The 17,544-nt window shown below is 51.1% G+C and overlaps 1 protein-coding gene across 31 annotated transcripts in view; it reads left to right on the top strand.

The window, feature by feature from the left end:
- Positions 1-17,544, top strand: part of CNTN4 (contactin 4) — a 730,703-nt gene that overhangs the window by 51,604 nt on the left and 661,555 nt on the right. For 10 of the 31 annotated variants that reach the window (XM_089305705.1, XM_089305684.1, XM_089305691.1 and 7 more), the window contains exon 2: positions 3,535-3,643. The exons of 19 other annotated variants lie outside the window; for them this stretch is intronic. The gene's annotated coding sequence lies outside the window, so the exon portion shown is untranslated. Of the gene's footprint in view, positions 1-1,241; positions 1,400-3,534; positions 3,644-15,646; positions 15,725-17,544 lie in introns of those variants that run through there. 2 more of the 31 variants (XM_089305683.1, XM_089305692.1) reach the window with 2 other exon arrangements.

Here is a 17,544-nt window from a genome sequence, read left to right as displayed (position 1 = left end):
AGAGTTGGTTCAAAGCGAAGGACCCTGCAGGATGAGCTGAGAACAAGAGGGCTTAGGGAAGGAGACCCTGGAGTCAGTGGGCCCTTAACCTGATAAAGGGAAGTAAATATAAACAATGAGAGGCGAGCATGCGTTCTAGCCATTACAATGCCCACGTCCCATGTCCAGTGCCTGGGTTTGGTTCCTGGCCGTGTCCCTGGGACGCACCAGTGATGGCTCAGGTTCCTGCCGCCCCTGGAGAGACCTGTACTGAGTTCCCTGCTCAGGCTGTGGCCCCTACACACCAGCCACGCCAGGAACCTGGACAGTTAACCCCTGGATGGGATATTTTTCTGTCCATCTCTCTCTCAGATTCTTCAGTAAGTTTAAAGTCATGAAAACAAATCTGGAGTAACTTCTGCTTTTCCAGATCTGACTACAGCCTAATACCCGAGTGACTTTTGATAGTGACTTCTGTTTAAGATCTGAGTATCTGTCCTCAGCCATTAAGAAATGGATTATTACTCAGCAGAAATGAATGAAATCTGGTTGATTGCAGTAAGATGGGTAGAACTGGGTGTCATTGTGTTATGTGTACTAAGCCAGGCACAGACAGCATCATGAACCCATTCCCGTGTGCATCTGCAGAAGCTGAGCTCACAGAGGCAGAGTGCAATGGTCCTTGCCAGAGCAGAGAGAGGGGGGGAGTGCGAGGAGACAGGGAGGCTGGTGGAGGTTCAGGATTGCAGTCAGAGGGAGGGACCAGGTCCTGGGGTCAGGAGCATGGGAGACTGACTGCGGTTAACAAGGATCTGCTGTAGAGATTGGAGTGGGACTGTTTCCAACACAGATGCTGTTCGGGGTGATGGGTCTACATGACCATAAACTTGATCTGATCGTCACAAACTGTGTACGTGTGTCAAAGTATCACACAATACCCTTTAGCTGTATACCATTGTTATGTGCTAATTAAAAATGATATTTGTTTTGTGAAAAGCATTGATTTTGGGTGAGGATCAAGTGGAATGGAAGCTTTTAAATAAACATATTCTCATTTCATGTCCAATAGATGTCAGTTTGTATCTGAAAACACACTCCTTCCAAACTGTTGTAACTGACTTAGCTAGCTATAGTTTTGCAAGAAAATTTTTGGTTTATCTTGAATAATTTACTTCCTGGCTTATACACTTTCCCCTCTGGATTCTTAGAAGTTAATTGTCTTCCATAAGCAGGTGCAGAATAATTCTCTGTTTTCCTTCAAGAAACACGATGTACAAGCACAGGCTGTGTGCAGTCATTTTGAGGAGTCGATCAGAATGAGTGAAAAGAAGTCCAAAAGCGGGAGCGGATTCACGGAGTCTGAAGCTTGTGTGGGCCTCAGCTTCACACCCTGAATTACGGTCGCCAGAGTCTGGATCCAGTTGAGCAGACGTTGCCAGAGTTCAGTCACTGTTGTTTAGTCTGGAACAGCTGCATGTGGGAAAGGAAAAGTGTCCCGATGCCTTTTAACACCTCGGTCAGTAGGACAGGGGGACAACGTTCCCACCGGTGTCGTGGTCCAGAGAGTGCAGTTCATACCTCCAGCCTCTCCGGGGGGTTTCTCCTGCCACAGAGGTTTGCTTGATCTCCTGGGTCCACCACCACTCGTCAGTGTGCCATTAGGATTGCAGCACACTCAGTATTCTTAAAGCACATTTCATGAATGATTTAGACATAAAAGCTTTTCTTTAACAAGTCGTTACCCTACTAATGTGATTGCCCCATCAGCCACTGCTAAAAAATTCAAGGGCGCACCCCGGTGTGTCTCTGAGGGTAGCAAGTGGCTCCGGCAGTGAACACTCCGCACCTTCAGGGTTGCAAAGAACCACAGGCATCCCAGACGTGAGCACCAGATGGAGAACTCAGAGGTTGTGAACGGCTGAGCCGCAGAGAAGTCTGGGAAACACAGGCTGTGCCGGCCGGGGACACCGCCATCATTACACCGGGAATGTGCACCACTGCCCCTCCATTTTCAGCTTCTCAAGCCCAGAGGGGCTGCCAACACCTGGGGCACTGGCATCCCATAGCAGAGCCCTGGTTCCAGTCCCAGCTGCTCTGTATCCAGTCCAGCTCTCTGCTAATGTGCCTGGGAAGGCGGCTGAAGATGGCCAAGTGGGAGACTGGCATGGAGTTTCTGCTCTCGGCTTTGGCCTGGCCAGACCTTGCTGTTGCAGCCACCTGAGGAGTGAAACAGTGAATGGAAGATTTTTTTCTGTCACTCTGCCTTTCATTCATGAATAAATAATTTTTGTTTTTTAGAGAAGACTGGAATTGTCAGTTTTTCTTTGTTTTTTCTTCCTCGTTGTTGGGGGGTATATTTTTACTACTTTATGGAGGGTTGTTAAAATGCCTGTAACTGATTGAATGTTCTTTTTTTTTTTTAAAGATTTTTTATTTATTTGAGAGGTAGAGCTATAGACAATGAGAGGGAGAGACAGAGAGAAAGGTCCTCCGTCCGCTGGTTCACTCCCCAAATAGCCGCAATGGCTGGAGCTGCACCGATCCGAAGCCAGGAGCCTCCTCTGGGTCTCCCACAGGGGGTGCAGAGGCCCAAGGGCCTGGGCCATCCTCCACTGCCCTCCAGGCCATAGCAGAGAGCTGGATGGGACAAGGAGCAGCCAGGACTAGAACCGGCGCCCACATGGTGTGTTGGTGCCGCAGACGGAGGATCAACCTACTGTGCCACAGCACTGGCCCCGATTGAATGTTCTTTTTTTTTTTTTTTTTTTTTTTTTTACAGACAGAGTGGACAGTGAGAGAGAGAGACAGAGAGAAAGGTCTTCCTTTGCCGTTGGTTCACCCTCCAATGGCCGCCGTGGCCGGCGCGCTGCGGCCGGCGCACCGCGCTGAACCGATGGCAGGAGCCAGGAGCCAGGTGCTTTTCCTGGTCTCCCATGGGGTGCAGAGCCCAAGCACCTGGGCCATCCTCCACTGCACTCCCTGGCCACAGCAGAGGGCTGGCCTGGAAGAGGGGCAACCGGGACAGAATCCGGCGCCCCGACCGGGACTAGAACCCGGTGTGCCGGCGCCGCTAGGCGGAGGATTAGCCTAGTGAGCCGCGGCGCCGGCCCCCGATTGAATGTTCTTTTAAAAGCAGAGTTGGGACTGGTGACTGGTGGTCTCAGAGGGCATGTGTGTGAGACGCATGTGGCCACAGGCATGCAGGTCACAACCCTGGGCCCTGATGTGTGGACCTGGGTTCCTGAGGTGCAGCGAGAGCGGGGGACAGAAGCTCCCACTGCCATCGGGTTCCGCAGCCTCACGCCGGTGGTGTTTCCTGGGAGTGCACTGCCTGTTAGGACAGGACAGCGTGACTGGGGGGACGGCTGCGATGACTGGCGCTCCAGAGTCCCACGGCCCACTGCCCACCTGGGTCTCCTGCTGAAACCCGCCCGCTGGAGAAGGAACACACGTCTCCCGGGAGGTGGAAAAAGCCCTTCTGTCCTTGTCAGAGAGAACGGTGATTGCCGACACATCCCCAAAGCTTGCATCTCTGTGCCTCTCGCTCTTCCTTAGGAATCTGAATATCTGAAGGATTAAATGCCAACTGAGAAGACGCACCTGTGCCGTCTTGGTGTCGTCTCGTCCTGGCCTGTCTTGGGTATTTCCTCCTGACTGGCACACGGTAAGACCAGAAGGTGCTACCTGGGCCCTGGGAGGGAGCCGCAGGGCCCTGGCCCGGGAAGGGTGCCCAGGCATGGGAGGCGGCTTCCAGACGATCCCGGTGGAAAGTGCTTTGAGTTCCTGACCTGTGGATTTCGGGTTGGGGGGGTTTTCTGTCAGTGTGCGCTTGCCCTGTGAGGGTGTTCACTGAGGCTCGTGCACATTTGTATCTTGTGAGTGGGATTTTTTTTGCAAATAATTTTTGTTGAACTCTTTACTTAATATAGAGTTAATCTTATGTGTATAAAGTTTATTGAAAATAGATCTTAGGAAAAAATAAGAATGGAAATAGGAGAGAGGAGGAGGAAGAAGGCTGGGAAGACGGGTACCATGGGAAGAATCACTGTGTTCCTAAAGTTGGATTTATGAAATGCATGAAGTTTGTATTCCTTAAATAAAAGGATTCTGGGAAAAAAAATTTGCAGACTCTGAGGTCCTGTTTAAAGCTATGTTCCAGTGTGTGCGTCCCACAGCACCCTTGATTTATAAGAACAATAATGAGGTCGCTTTGCCGCAGCCTGATTTTTCCCTTTTTGACATTAGTTTTAATTCTTTGACAAACCTTGTCCTCATTTGTGTTTGACCTTGGGCCACCTGCCTTGTCAGGTTATGCAATTTGCAAATTAGGAGACGAGACGTCTGTTTCCTTTTCCACAGGATTGAGCGCACAAGATTCTTCTTCTTTGCTTCCCTCCCAGCCCCCTAATTTCTTGTCTGCATTAATAAACGCGTCTGAGAAGTAATGGCCTGGCCAGATGCACAGTTACCTGATTTGTTTATGGAAACACTAAAGTAGCGCGGGAAGGACACGCTGCTAAATTGTAATTTTAAATTTGTTGTCACCAAATGTCAGTCTCAGTCTGTACCTTTCGGGACTCTATAAATATGCATTCTGTGGAGGTGTGGGTGGACGACAGTTTGGCGGTCACTGGAACAGAAATCGTCCTTTCAGTGCGACGGCAGTGCTGAGCCCATGAGGGGAGGCAGCTTGGCCAAGGCCGTGCAGGTGCCGTGGCAAGACCAGGAGCTGGCATTGCCCGGGTGGGGAGCATCCAGGCTGCAGCCAGACAGAACTGAGCTGGGATCCCCGCTGGCTACGTGTTAACTGCTTCTCTGAGTTCAGACCTGAGGCCCAGCAGCTTTTCAGTGGACGCTGTCACAGCCATCACCGTTGTCCTTGGAGAGGGACACGTGCTGGGGTCCACGCGGTGTCTGACGCTCCGCCGTGTCTGAAGTTGTCCCTGGAGCCACTGTCTGTGCTGTCGTTGCGTTCTGGTCTCTGGCCCGGGTTCGTCTCATCAGTGGTCCCCGCGGTTCTTTCAGAGCCTTCTCAGGATTGCTCGAGGTCTGTCCAGCTTTCTCTACCAGTGCCGGGGACCGTGGTCACTAGTTGAGGGCCTCTTGGTTGTGTGTTGTTAGGGGGTGACTCGCCCTGCTTCCTCTTCTGCATGTGTGCTCATCAGTGCCGTGAGCGTGGAGCGCCTTCCTTCTGTGGCCACGGCGGAGCGCACGGGCGGACGAGAAGGCGCGGGCCTGCGTGCTGGGGGCTCGCGCTCCACCTGCAGCGGTAGAAGCCGAACGGCGAATGCGACTTGCTTCTTGGTGAGTGTGCTTAGCGGTGCTGCGGGTGCCCAGGGCTGCGAGGGAGTGATGAGAGATGCAGGCTGCGGGACGGGGGTCTTGGGGAAGCAGATGGAGCTGCAACCTGCTGCTTTGAAGGGGTCTTGTCTGTGGAAGCACAGGAGGGGAGACGTGGAGTTCTAGCAGGGGATCCTAAGTCCATCAGGCTGAGGCCAGGGGACGCTGGTGATGAGGGTGGAGAGGAAGGAGGGCTCGGGCACGGATTTTTAGGGCACGTCGAGTAGTATGAGGGAACGGGGTTGCTGAGAGGTCGTGAGCAGAGAAGTAGGGAACGGCGTCTTGGGGAAAGGTCATTTAATGTTCTCTGTGGACTGGGAGGGGAGAACAGGGCCAGAGACAGAGTTGCTCAGGGTGGAGGAGCTGTGCTAGGTGGGCGGTGGCGGTGGTGTCCCTGCAACCTTGGGGACGGCATGAGCTGCTGTGTGACTGCCGTGTCCTCCAGGGCCAAGAGAAGAGAGGAAGGAGCGCACTGCCCATGCGTGAGCTCAGGATTCCTGAAGGTTGGGGAAGACTGACCCGTGCGCTGAGCCTTGAGTCCGTGGTCCCGTGGGCTAGCAACTGGGGATCGGTGGTCAGATGGTCCATAGTCAAACATCTCCTGGGAGCCAAAGCCAGAGGAGCGTCTGGGTCCGGAAACAGCCCGACTGAAGTGAGGATGGGCACAGGGAGCCCCAGGTCCTCCAGGTGAGGATGATGACAGGCGTGGGCAGGAGAGAGGCTTGCCCGGGAGCCAGCCCAGCCGAGTTGTGAGGCACGTGTGTGCCAGGGCTGAGGATGTCCTGTTTTGGTGGCCAAATGCTCTCCGATGATGGTAATCAGATAAATGCACTAGTCCCACTGAATTCATTACTTTAAAGTAGAAATCTGGGATAATCTGATTTCTTTGTGAATTGATTAATTGGAATGTTTGCATTCTGAAATTAATTTAAAGTTATTAACATTTGTATGAAAATGTCTCAGATAGTTACAGTTTGTTTAGTTTTCTTGTGTTTCAGTGAGACTCTGAGTTTCAGATAAAATGCGGCATAGGTGTGAATGAGGATGTTGTGGGTTCAGCGTGATTAGAACATGAATCATTCATTTCTGTGTATCACCAAAGTATCCATCTGGTCAAGAATTAAGCATTTTATGTTCAGAGTTCCGTTCATTGCATTTAAAAACACTCATTTTGAATGACCATGTTATTGTGCACATTCAAAAAATAAAAGGACTCTGTCCACGTGAACGAATTCACAGGAGAGTCTGATGGCGATTGAAGCAGGTTGGTTTGTTTTTGCTTTGTGCAGCTCCCTGTCAAGTAACGTAAGGGAAAACTCCACAGCTGGGAAATCTGCAGGGCCCTCGTCCTCCCTGACGTCCTGAGGAGGGGCCAAGTGACCGTGGTGCAGAGAGAGGGGTGCTGCGCTGCCCAGACTGGGCTGCTGACCCCTAGTGTGGTCACACTGGGCAGTGGAGGGGGTGCTCGTGTTGCCGCTGGCCGCCAGGCCCGCCGAGGCCCCAGACACCAGATTAGAGGAGACGTGAACTTGAATAGAGGAGGGACCCAGGCGTACACTAAGCCCAGGTGTTCTTCAGACTCGGGGACACTGCACTGATCTAAGTAAACAGATAAATAAATGGAGGCATAAAAAGCAGAAGCTGCTTGGGAGCACAGTGGAGGGATTGGCAGGGGAGGCAAGCCACCAGCAAGTGCACAGCCCGGCAGTGACGGCGCAGCTCAGGGGCCGGCTACTGGAAGCCACCAGAGTTAACCGGAAGCTGAAGGACTCGGCACGACCAGGAGTCGAGAGGCGAGGGGTGAGGTAGGGACGGGGTTTGTTCTCCGGTTAAGATGCCCGCGGCTCACCGTGGAGCTGCTGGGACGCCGATGGCGCAAGTTGCTGGCTTCCTGCACCTGACTCGGGAGACCTGGCTCCTGGCTTTGGGTGGGCCCTTTGCCCACAGGGGCCAGCATTTGGGCAGTGACCCAGTGGATGGGAGATCCGGCTGTCTGTTCCTCTGCTTCTCAATAAATAATGTTTAAAAAGACTTAAGACATGCGGGGTGGTGCTGGGGCTCAGCTTAGAGCTCATGGTAGGAGTTTTAGAAACAGCGGCTGTGAGGACAGAGGAAAAGGAGTAGATTACCTCTCCCCTGGGCTGAACTAATGCTTAACGTCTCCTGAATGAACTCAGCGCAAGAAGCAAAGGATGGATGAACTCAAAAGCTTTCAGACCTCTTGTGGTGCCATTTTTGAGTTCCAAGGCTGAAGAGACACCTCATATTAAAAACAGGCAGAGAAATGCGGGCTGCCCGCAGAGGAAGGAGGATCTCGCGTCCCCCGGTTCCGCACCGCGGCCTGCACTGCCGCACACAGATCTGGCAGCCGCGGCACTCCGGGAGGTGCGGGCGGCAGCCCCGTTCGCTCACCGATGTCATTTGCTCCCATCTGCCACCAGGATGCACACCCTGATCCTGAAAGGACTCTGAGGTGTGGTCTGGTGAAGAAGAAAGAGGAGCCAGCAACTCGCACAAGCCCGGCTGGAACAGGCAGGGGTGCTGTGAGGCCGAGGGGCCCACGTGCTGCCCTGGACCTCATAGGAACTGCCCATGGACCCTTCCCCACCATCACTAGAGCACATTTGACAAATACAGACCGTGTGTTCAGGGTGTACACCGTGGTATTTACCCATAGGTGTCCGTTAACCACAGCCAAGTCACCACCTCCCTTACCAACTCAACTGCCTGTGTGCTGGGGCCACTCGGGGGCCACTCTCCTAGCAAACATCGAGGACTTCGTAGATGGCTGTTAGCTAAGGCCACCCCGCTGGCCACCAGGTCTCTGGAGGTCACGTCGACTCCCTCTGCTGGTCTTGCCCCGACTTCCGCACTCTCCAACCCCTGGAATCACCTTCTAGTCTTGATCCCCATGAGTTTCACTTATTTATTCCTTTATTTTATTTGAATGGCAGAGTTACAGAGACAGGGATACACACACAGACAGATTGATTGATCTTCTGTCTGCTGGTTCATTCCCCATTGGCCACAATGGCTGGAGTTGGGCCAGGTTGAAGCCAGGAGCTTGGAGCTCCTTCCAGGGTTCTCACGTGGGTGCAGGGCCCAGGCACTCGGGCTCTCCTCTGCTGCTTTCACAGTCACATGATCCAGGAGTTGGGTCAGAAGCGGAGCAGTGGGACACAAACCGGTGCCCTTCCAGAATGCGTCCCAGGTGGGGATTTAAGCCACCGTGCCACAATGCAGGCTTTTTAGATTCCATAACGGGCGAGGCGAGGTGTGTGGCATTGTCCTGTGGTGACCAGCTTATTCCGCCAGGCACGTCCGTGCTGTAGCAGTGTGAGTTCCCCTGTTGTTCTGGCGGAATCTTGGTCCTGGGAGAGTGCTTTGTGTCCATTCTCCATCAGCAGAGCTTCCGTTTGTTGGTGCTGGTGTGTAAATTGGAAACAGGGTCCAGCAGTCTGTAGCGCATTCTTTTAAAAATATTTGTTTATTTATTTGAAGGCCGAATTATAGAGAGGCAAAGGCAGAGAGAGAGAGAGAGAGAGAGAGAGAGAGAAAGAGAGAGAAAGATAGATCAGTCGGTCTTCTATCTGCTGATTCACTCCCCAGATGGCCATAACAACCGGAGTGGCACCGATCTGGAGCCAGGAGCTTCCTCCAGGTCTCCTATGTGGTGCAGGGGCCCAAACACTTGGGCCATCTTCTGCTTTCCCAGGCCATAGCAGAGAGATGGATCAGACGTGGAGCAGCCGGGACTCGAACCAGTGCCCGTATGTGATGCTGGCACTATAGGTGGTGGCTTTACCTGCTACGCCACAGCGCTGGCCCCACCAGTCTGTAGTCTTAATAAGCTCCGCAGGAGGCTGACAGGTGGCCAGACCTGCTGACCTAGGAGTAATAAGGCCAATAAAATGCATAAATAAATCATTGCTGATAAGGTAGCATGAAATATTAATGAAATGATTCAGAAAGGACCCTCAGTGGCATAACGGAAGGTAAAGGATCCTGTGGTGTAATGGGTAAAGCCACTGCCTGTGACGCTGGCGTCTCGCACAGGTGCCAGTTCATATCCCAACTACTCCATTTCTGATCCAGCTCCCTGCCAATGGCCTGGGAAAGCAACAGAAGATGGCCCAAACGTTTGGGCCCCTGCCACCCATGTGGGAGACCCAGATGAAGCTCCTGGCTTTGTCCTGCCCCACATCTGATCATTGTAGCTATCTGCGGAGTGAACTAGTGGATGGAAGGTCTCTCTCTGTCTCTCAACTCTTTAAAATAAATAGTTTTAAAAAATCCACATTAATAAAAAAATGAGAAATAGAATTGTGTCAGTGCCTAACTTGTTCCTGAAGGAGGAGTTTTTAGAGATAGTTTAGTTATTGAGGATGATAGAGAAATATACATTGCATATGTTTAATATTTAAAGACAAGTAATACTAAAATATAGATAGGATGGAGCTCTCCTGATTGACTGGAGAATAATAGAGAAGTAGAAAGAGAAAGCTTGAGTAGTGGAGTAAAATTTGCGGGAAGGAAACAAAATATAAACAATCAAGGAACAGAAACAGTGTAACTTTACTGCAGTAATTATTTCACTGTGCGTATCAACATCTCTCATGGTGTACCTCCTCCTGTAAGGATACAAATGTATAAGGACTGTGTGTGAGCCCGAACTGAAGTGAGGAAACTGAATCTTAATTACACAGGTGTCCTCTCCTTAGGGTACCAGGCGTCCTCCAGTTTCTATTTAGAAAAGATGCATTTTAGGGGAGCAGCACTCAGCAGAGGGGGAGCCCTCGCGGGACAGCTGCAGGGTGGGCCTCATCAGGGACAGCCTCAGCATCAGGGTGGGCCCTACGCATGGAGCAGCCCCACGAGGAGTTTCAGCAGAGCCTCTGTCACCACCCCCAAACCCAGCGTTTCCAGTACCGACACGAAAACACTCCCGGGTTGGGCGTGTGGCGCAGCGGGTTAAGCTGCCTCTTGGGACCCCTGCTTCCAGTATCAGAGGGCCAGAGATTGAGTTCCACCCCTGCTTCTGCGCCAACTTCTTGCTAGCATGCTGGAGGCAGCAGGTGCTGGCCCAAGTAGTAGGTCCCTGAAGCCCACATGGGAGAGCTGGGTGGAGTTCCAGGCTCCTGGCTTTAGCCTGGCCCAGTCTCAGCTGCTGAGTGAGCCGAACGGCGAAAGATCTCTCTATCTTTCTTTCTCTCTGTTAGTCTACTATTTAGATAAATAAATTACGATTTTTGGTCTTTAAAAAATGCACTTCCAAATAAACACCTGTTAGCTGTTAAATACATTACGTTTTGATGCAGTGAAAATATGCATTAAATCATGAGAGATTGCTAATTTAAAACTCCAATGGAAAATTAGCAAAACTGTTATCAGGTCGAGAAATTTTAACACATTTCTCAGCATTGGACTAGAGAAAAAAATACAAGGAATGATGTCATGTTTTCCACAATTTGAAGCTCATATTGCCTTTTTAAAATATTTATGTTGTTCTTTTCATCCACTTGAAAGGCAGAGCATAACAAAGAGAGATGGAGATAAGGACACACACATACATACGCACACATGCATGGCGGGGGGCAGCTTTTCTCTGCTAGTTCAGTGCCCAAATACCTGTCACAGCTGGGCCTGGGCCAGGGCGATGCCAGGAGCTTAGAACTCCATCCAGGTCTCCCACGTGGGTGCCGGCGTGCCAGCACTTGAGCCCTTATCGGCTGCCTCCCAGGACGCGTTAGCAGGAAGCTGGATCAGAAGCAGAGGAGCCGGGACTGGAACTGGCACTCGGGCATCTCAGGCGGTGACCTCACCCTCTGTGCCACCACACCTACCCCACCGCCCCTTTCATAGACATAAACCTATCACTTTTCCTTTTAGCGTCATTTTGATTTTTCAGTCATTTTTAAAGCAATGATGTCATTTCAATTTTTTTTTCAGTATGGTAACTAAAACTAAACTGAAGCACTAGGATAAAAGACTTGTTTGTACTCCTAGCTGTGTCTTCTGGCTTCTAATGTGTATCCCCTTCTAATGTGATGTCTCCTTAACTGAATAAGATATAATTGAGATTTATTTAAAAATGCTTTTTTATGTCCTGCAAATTTTTGTGGAATGTTTATGAAAACTGATAATGTAAAGTCTAAAGGAAAATTCAGATAACAAAAATCAGAAATCTTACAGGTTATGTTCCCAAATTAGGAATAAACTATCACAGTAGGAAAAGTGTAAAATTGGCAATTAAAAAAAAATACTTCTGGATGACTTTTGGTCATTTCCTTCAATATAGACTAAAAGAGCCATAGAAGATACAGTATCCTGATACATAGTGACATGTTTGCTTTGTCAGGGAAATGTTTACAAGCTGCTGCTTGAAAGATTGAAATTAAATGAACTAAACGTTTAGCTCAAGAGGCTAGAAAACAGATATTATATACCAAAATAAATTTGTAAGTAGTAGTTATTTTTTTTTTTTATTTTTTTGACAGGCAGAGTGGACAGTGAGAGAGAGAGACAGAGAGAAAGGTCTTCCTTTGCCGTTGGTTCACCCTCCAATGGCCACCGCGGCCGGCGCGCTGCGGCCGGCACACCGCGCTGATCCGATGGCAGGAGCCAGGAGCCAGGTGCTTTTCCTGGTCTCCCATGCGGGTGCAGGGCCCAAGCACCTGGGCCATCCTCCACTGCACTCCCTGGCCACAGCAGAGGGCTGGCCTGGAAGAGGGGCAACCGGGACAGAATCTGGTGCCCCAACCGGGACTAGAACCCGGTGTGCCGGCGCCGCTAGGCGGAGGATTAGCCTAGTGAGCCGTGGCGCTGGCAGTAGTAGTTATTTACAAAAGCAGAAATTAGTGAGTTGTTAACACACAAGATATGTAGCGTTAGGAGCATCCCATTGTCAAGAAGACTGGTAAAAGGAGAAGTGCACAGTTAATATTAACGTTAAAGGAGGTAGGACCACAGATAAACACATTTCCACAATCACCACTGATCTTTTGGGCAGAGACTCAGGCAGAATTAAGGAAAGAAAAATTTCTGGTGAAATGAATTACCAGAGGAAAGCAAAATGAAAAATGCTTCAGGTCCACCTGCTGTTCTATAAAACACGCGTTCAGAGGGCTTAACCAAGTAATTTAAAATGTTCCTGGATTTTAAAATCAGTGGCAAACGGGAGCACTCACCCATTTAGAGTTCGTGTTTTGAGGTGACCTCTTGGTCCAACAGTTGGCACTGCCTGGGCTGCCCGTGTTCCACGTGGCAGTGCCTGGGTGGAGACCTGACTCTGCTCCTGGGAGGCCGCCCGTGGAGGCGCTGGTCCTCTGGTCCCTGTCACTCACCCGGAATTCCTGGTTTCAGTTCCTGCTCCTGGCTTCAGCCTGGCAGAGCTTCAGGTGCTGCAGACTTTTGGGGAGTGAACCAGCAGATGGAAGATCTGTGTCTCTGCTTTTAAATCAATAAAAATACATTTCACACTTTGAGAAGCAAACGTGATCAAATTTGAGAAAAACTGCACCAAATAACAATAGCAAAAACTGTAGGCCAGTTTCTTTGTGTTTGCTGATGTGAATATCGTTGAATGAAAGCCAACATTACATTAAAATAATGATTAAACTTATCAAATGTATTCATCCAAAAACATGAGCAGGGTTCATCTCAGGAGTATGTTAATGTAATTCTTTGCAGTACATTAAAAAGGCCCATTTGTCTATCTTGGCTCATGTTTTGAACTGAATTTTGATTGAATTAAATAGACACCCACCCCCACCCCACCCATTCAAAATCAGACAAAAGACAGAAAGTTTCCTTATCAAAGCACTTTGTCTCCAATTCTGTGATGCTCAGTTGGTAAAATGGAAATAAATTTAAGAATAATAGGAAAGGGAAAATTATTGTGTTCAATAATGATAATCCTTTGACAATTTCTTTAAAAACTTTCAGAACGAATGAGCTAAGTAGCATGGCTAACTTTAACAGAAACAGGATCGTTAGTCTTAGCACACCTGTAAGAATCAGAGTGTCATGGAAATAATGTATTCACAGGAAAAACAAGTACAAAAAATTAGACGTGAACTTAAGAGTTGGCACTGAAGACGTGCATGAAAAGGTATCACTCTTAAGGAATCCTGTAAGAAGCGCCTGGCGGGGGAGGGAGGTGCCTGGTACGTGGCAGCCTTGTCGTTCTGAAGATGTCGGGGTTGGCCGGGTTCAGCGTAGGTTTAATGGAGCGCAGATGAAAATCTCGTTTCTTTTTCTTGTATAATATAAGGGCAAAACTTCAGCAGTGAAGCTGTTTCTCACCCAGAGGCAAAAACACTAGAAATGTCCAGGAAATTTAGAAACAGGACAGAAAGGGAACCAGGGCTTATTAGACATGAACGTAAAGTTAAATCCCCGAATGTTTCCAAACGATTTGATAATGAAAATATGCAGCTATGGATAGCTCCATAGAGAGAAAAAGAGAACTACAGTTGGAAATTCAAGTGTATATGAAATATGCCATGAAAATGACCAGTAGTGTAGTTTGATAACTCAGCAAATCATGAAAAAATTTAATAGTTCGACCATATTGAGTAGTATTCCATAGTGTATATATTAATTTCATGAAGATGTATTCCTTAAACAAAATTTAAAAATTAAATCATGCTGAAATATGAAATGTTAACTTTTGGAGGAGGATTCTGGTCGCATGTTCCAACTGTGAGAATTATAGAAGTGGAGAAATGTTAAATTTCCTCATAAATTTGAATCTTTAAGGCAGGAATTCTAAAACACAAAGGCATATACAAATGAGTGTTCATTGTAGGATTTTTTATTACATCAAAAAAACTTGGAACCTAAATGTCTGCTAGGAAATGGAAAGATAAACAGAAATAGTTCTTAACAAAAAGATTGAGAACAACTAAATAATGATCTGGTGCCTTTTATGCATTTAGACTTGGAAAAGTGTTCATTATGTTTTTTTAAGGGGAAAGGCTGGTTATACAATAGAGTGAATTATGAGGTCTGTTTTTTGTAGTCTGCGTCTCTGTGTCTGTGTTTGTCCTTGGCGTGTAGAAAAAGGAGAGTAGAAAATTAAAAGCAAATACTCAAGAACTCGGGCTGAAGAGTGCCGGTTTTAAACTTATTTTTATGTATGCTGAATTATGTGATGTTTATGGCAAGCAGTGATTGCTTTAATGATTGGTAAAAGTAGAACCGTCTCGGATCTCAGGGGCAAAGTCGTGGGGCTGTATAATCTCTGTTCCACCTGTGGGGTGAAGCGAGGTCCCACGCCAGGCTGAGGGTCTTGGGGGCGCCCATGCTTGCTGTGACCATCTGCTCACGGCCAGGAGGAAGCTGGCCTCCACCCGCAGAAGGCAAAGGGCAGGGAGGGATCGTTTGTAGGGCACTTGGCCAAGTCGTTCATTGACCAGCGTGCTCGGAGCTGTGGATGGGTTTGCGGTCCTGTACCCTGTGACCCTCTAGTCCTGGCCCTCGGCCCTTGGACCTGAGCCACCTGGGAACCCGTGAGGCATACAGATTCTCAGGCTGCACCAGACACAGTGCTGGACCCCACCCCCAGAACCCGTGTTCTGCTTGTACTCTGGGAGTGCTGACGACACAGACCTGGAGCCGTGTTGCCCAGCATCCCGGGCAGAGCTGGTCCCTGGGTCGAGGCCTTGCTGCCTTCCCCTGCACAGCACATCAGAGTTTATGCAGGAGGGCTGGGAAGCCAGTGGCTAGTAGCCCAGCTCGTGAGAAGCATTGAGTCCTTGGCTAAGTCCCTTGAAGCTTTCTTGGTTTTTTTTTGGGGGGGGGCATGCTCAGTGCTGCTCCTCAGACTAGCTGTGCTGTCTGATGGGTCGGGGGTGATGGGGTACTGACCCTACAGCTGCGGAGAGAAGCCATAGGGCTCTAGAACAGACCTAGTCTCCAGTAGGAGATAGAATCCAGGATGCAAGCAAAGGAAATGGAATTGGGAGAGAGATGAGATGGGAGGGAGGAGGAGGGAGGTGAGAGACAGAGACAGAGATCATGGAAGTGGGTGCAGGACTTGGTCCCTGACCGCCTGCAGCGGCCCAAGAAGCAGGGTGCCAATGGTGACATGTTGGCTCTGGCAGAGGGGGTGTGTGCTCTGTGGCCAGAATGGCTGGCCGTGACCTGCTGGACTGTGTGCTGGTGGTGGTCATGACACGAAGGGATCGTTGGTTTGGATGTTGTAAATGGGGCTTTGTGTTCATCAGATGGATGGTTAAAATTCTGAATGATTAGCACTGGAACAAGAGAACACACACACACACACATTTTAGGACCTCGCCATACTCAGAAGTGTGATTCCGCGGGGCTCAGGCTCCCGGTGAGGACCCAGTGACCAACTGAGCACACGGCCCGGTCGGCCTGAGCAGAAACGTCAGTACAGGTATGACGTGCTGGGCAGGGCTGGTGCTACTTGGTCTGTGGCCATCAGCCAAGACCAACAGGGCAGTGGTGGGGGGCGGTCAGCAGAGCCTCAGGAAGCTGACGGGGCTGTCACTGTGGCCCTTCGGAGTAACTGACCTGTGCTGGGCTTACGTGCAGAACCCGTCCCTGCTTCTGAGTATCCACACCGTTCATTCAGATTTCCACAGAGGTGTTTATCTTAGTGGTTTCTTTGTGTGGAGCGGCTGTTGTCTGTGGGATAGAGAACTGTCAGTGCAGGAGCAGAGTGGCTCCGGGTGAGCTGTCCCACAGCAGGTGCAGTGTAAGGGTGGAAGTGCAGAGTTCAGACAGCCGCTTGCTTCTGTGACCCCATAGTCTGCTCTAAACCCTGGCTCCTCACCTGTTCATGGCCTCTAACACCGACGGCCCAGAGGCCATCCCAGAATCCCCGTCGTAGCGCACAGGGCTCCCACCGTCACAGGGAACCGGGGATCCACACTCGGCTCCTGGATCTTCCCCAACCCACAGAGAGAGCTGCAGTGTTCTCAGAGCCGCCCTTGGCCTGGTAGGAGTTGTTGGTGCCCCACCCTTAAGCTGATGGAGCCAGAAGTGAGCACCATGCAGGCCTGGGTGGCCCCCACCCCGCCAACCCACCAGGCCAGATTCGAACATTTATGTCCCTAGAACTGTATGCGCGAAAATCGAAAGAGAAAGCAGCAACAGGATTCCACCTGCTGGGGTTGTCACAAGGACTCGACGGGTAAGTAAGGTCATTGAGCACAGCCTGGAAGGAGAGTTCTCAAAGAGGGTGGCTGTGCCTGCCGGTGCTGAGTCGGTGGGAGCAGGCAGTCTGGGGCGGGCGGCTCTGCACCCCGGCTGCACACCAAGGGCCTCCAGCCCAAGTCGCCTGGTGGTGTTGGGGAGTACTTGGGGAAGGGACCGTCAGCGTCCACGTTGCTTTGTCTGCAGCTCCAGGGAGAAGTGGGGAGTGACTCGGCCACGTCCATTCTCGGGGAGAGGGGGCTGTGGCTGATGGTTCCAGTTGGACAACTGGAAAGTGTCCTGCTTGGGGGATGCGGGTAAGGGGACGGGGATGTTTTCCCTGAGTCCGTGTGCAGACACACCCCTGTGTCCCGGTGTCTCCAGGCACACCCCCGTGTCCCGGTGTCTCCAGGCACACCCCCATGTCCCGGTGCGTCCAGGCGCACCCCCGTGTCCCAGTGCATCCAGGCCCACCCCCATGTCTCGGTGTGTCCAGGCGCACCCCCGTGTCCCAGTGTGTCCAGGCCCACCCCCGTGTCCCGGTGCATCCAGGCGCACCCCCGTGTCCTGGTGTCTCCAGGCGCACCCCCGTGTCCCGGTGTCTCCAGGCGCACCCCCGTGTCCCGGTGTCTCCAGGTGCACCCCCGTGTCCCGGTGCGTCCAGGCACACCCCCGTGTCTCGGTGTGTCCAGGTGCATCCTCGTGTCCCGGTGTGTCCAGGCGCATCCTCGTGTCCCGGTGTGTCCAGGCCCACCCCTGTGTCCCGGTGTGTCCAGACACATCCCTGTGTCCCGATGCGTCCAGGCCCACCCCCGTGTCCCGGTGCGTCCAGGCCCACCCCCGTGTCCCGGTGCGTCCAGGCGCATCCCCGTGTCCTGGTGTGTCCAGGCCCACCTCCGTGTCCCAGTGTGTCCAGACACATCCCCGTGTCCCGGTGTCTCCAGGCACACCCCTGTGTCTCGGTGCATCCAGGTGCACCCCCATGTCTCGGTGCGTCCGGGCCCACCCCCGTGTCCCGGTGCGTCCAGGTATATCCCCGTGTCCCAGTGCGTCCAGGCA

The sequence above is a fragment of the Oryctolagus cuniculus genome, chromosome 10 (genome assembly GCF_051225735.1).
Source record: "Oryctolagus cuniculus isolate XC-2025 breed Fujian yellow rabbit chromosome 10, ASM5122573v1, whole genome shotgun sequence".
NCBI classification, from domain to species: domain Eukaryota; kingdom Metazoa; phylum Chordata; class Mammalia; order Lagomorpha; family Leporidae; genus Oryctolagus; species Oryctolagus cuniculus.
Note: the sequence above shows the minus strand (reverse complement) of the source record. Positions and strands in the feature narration are given on the sequence as shown.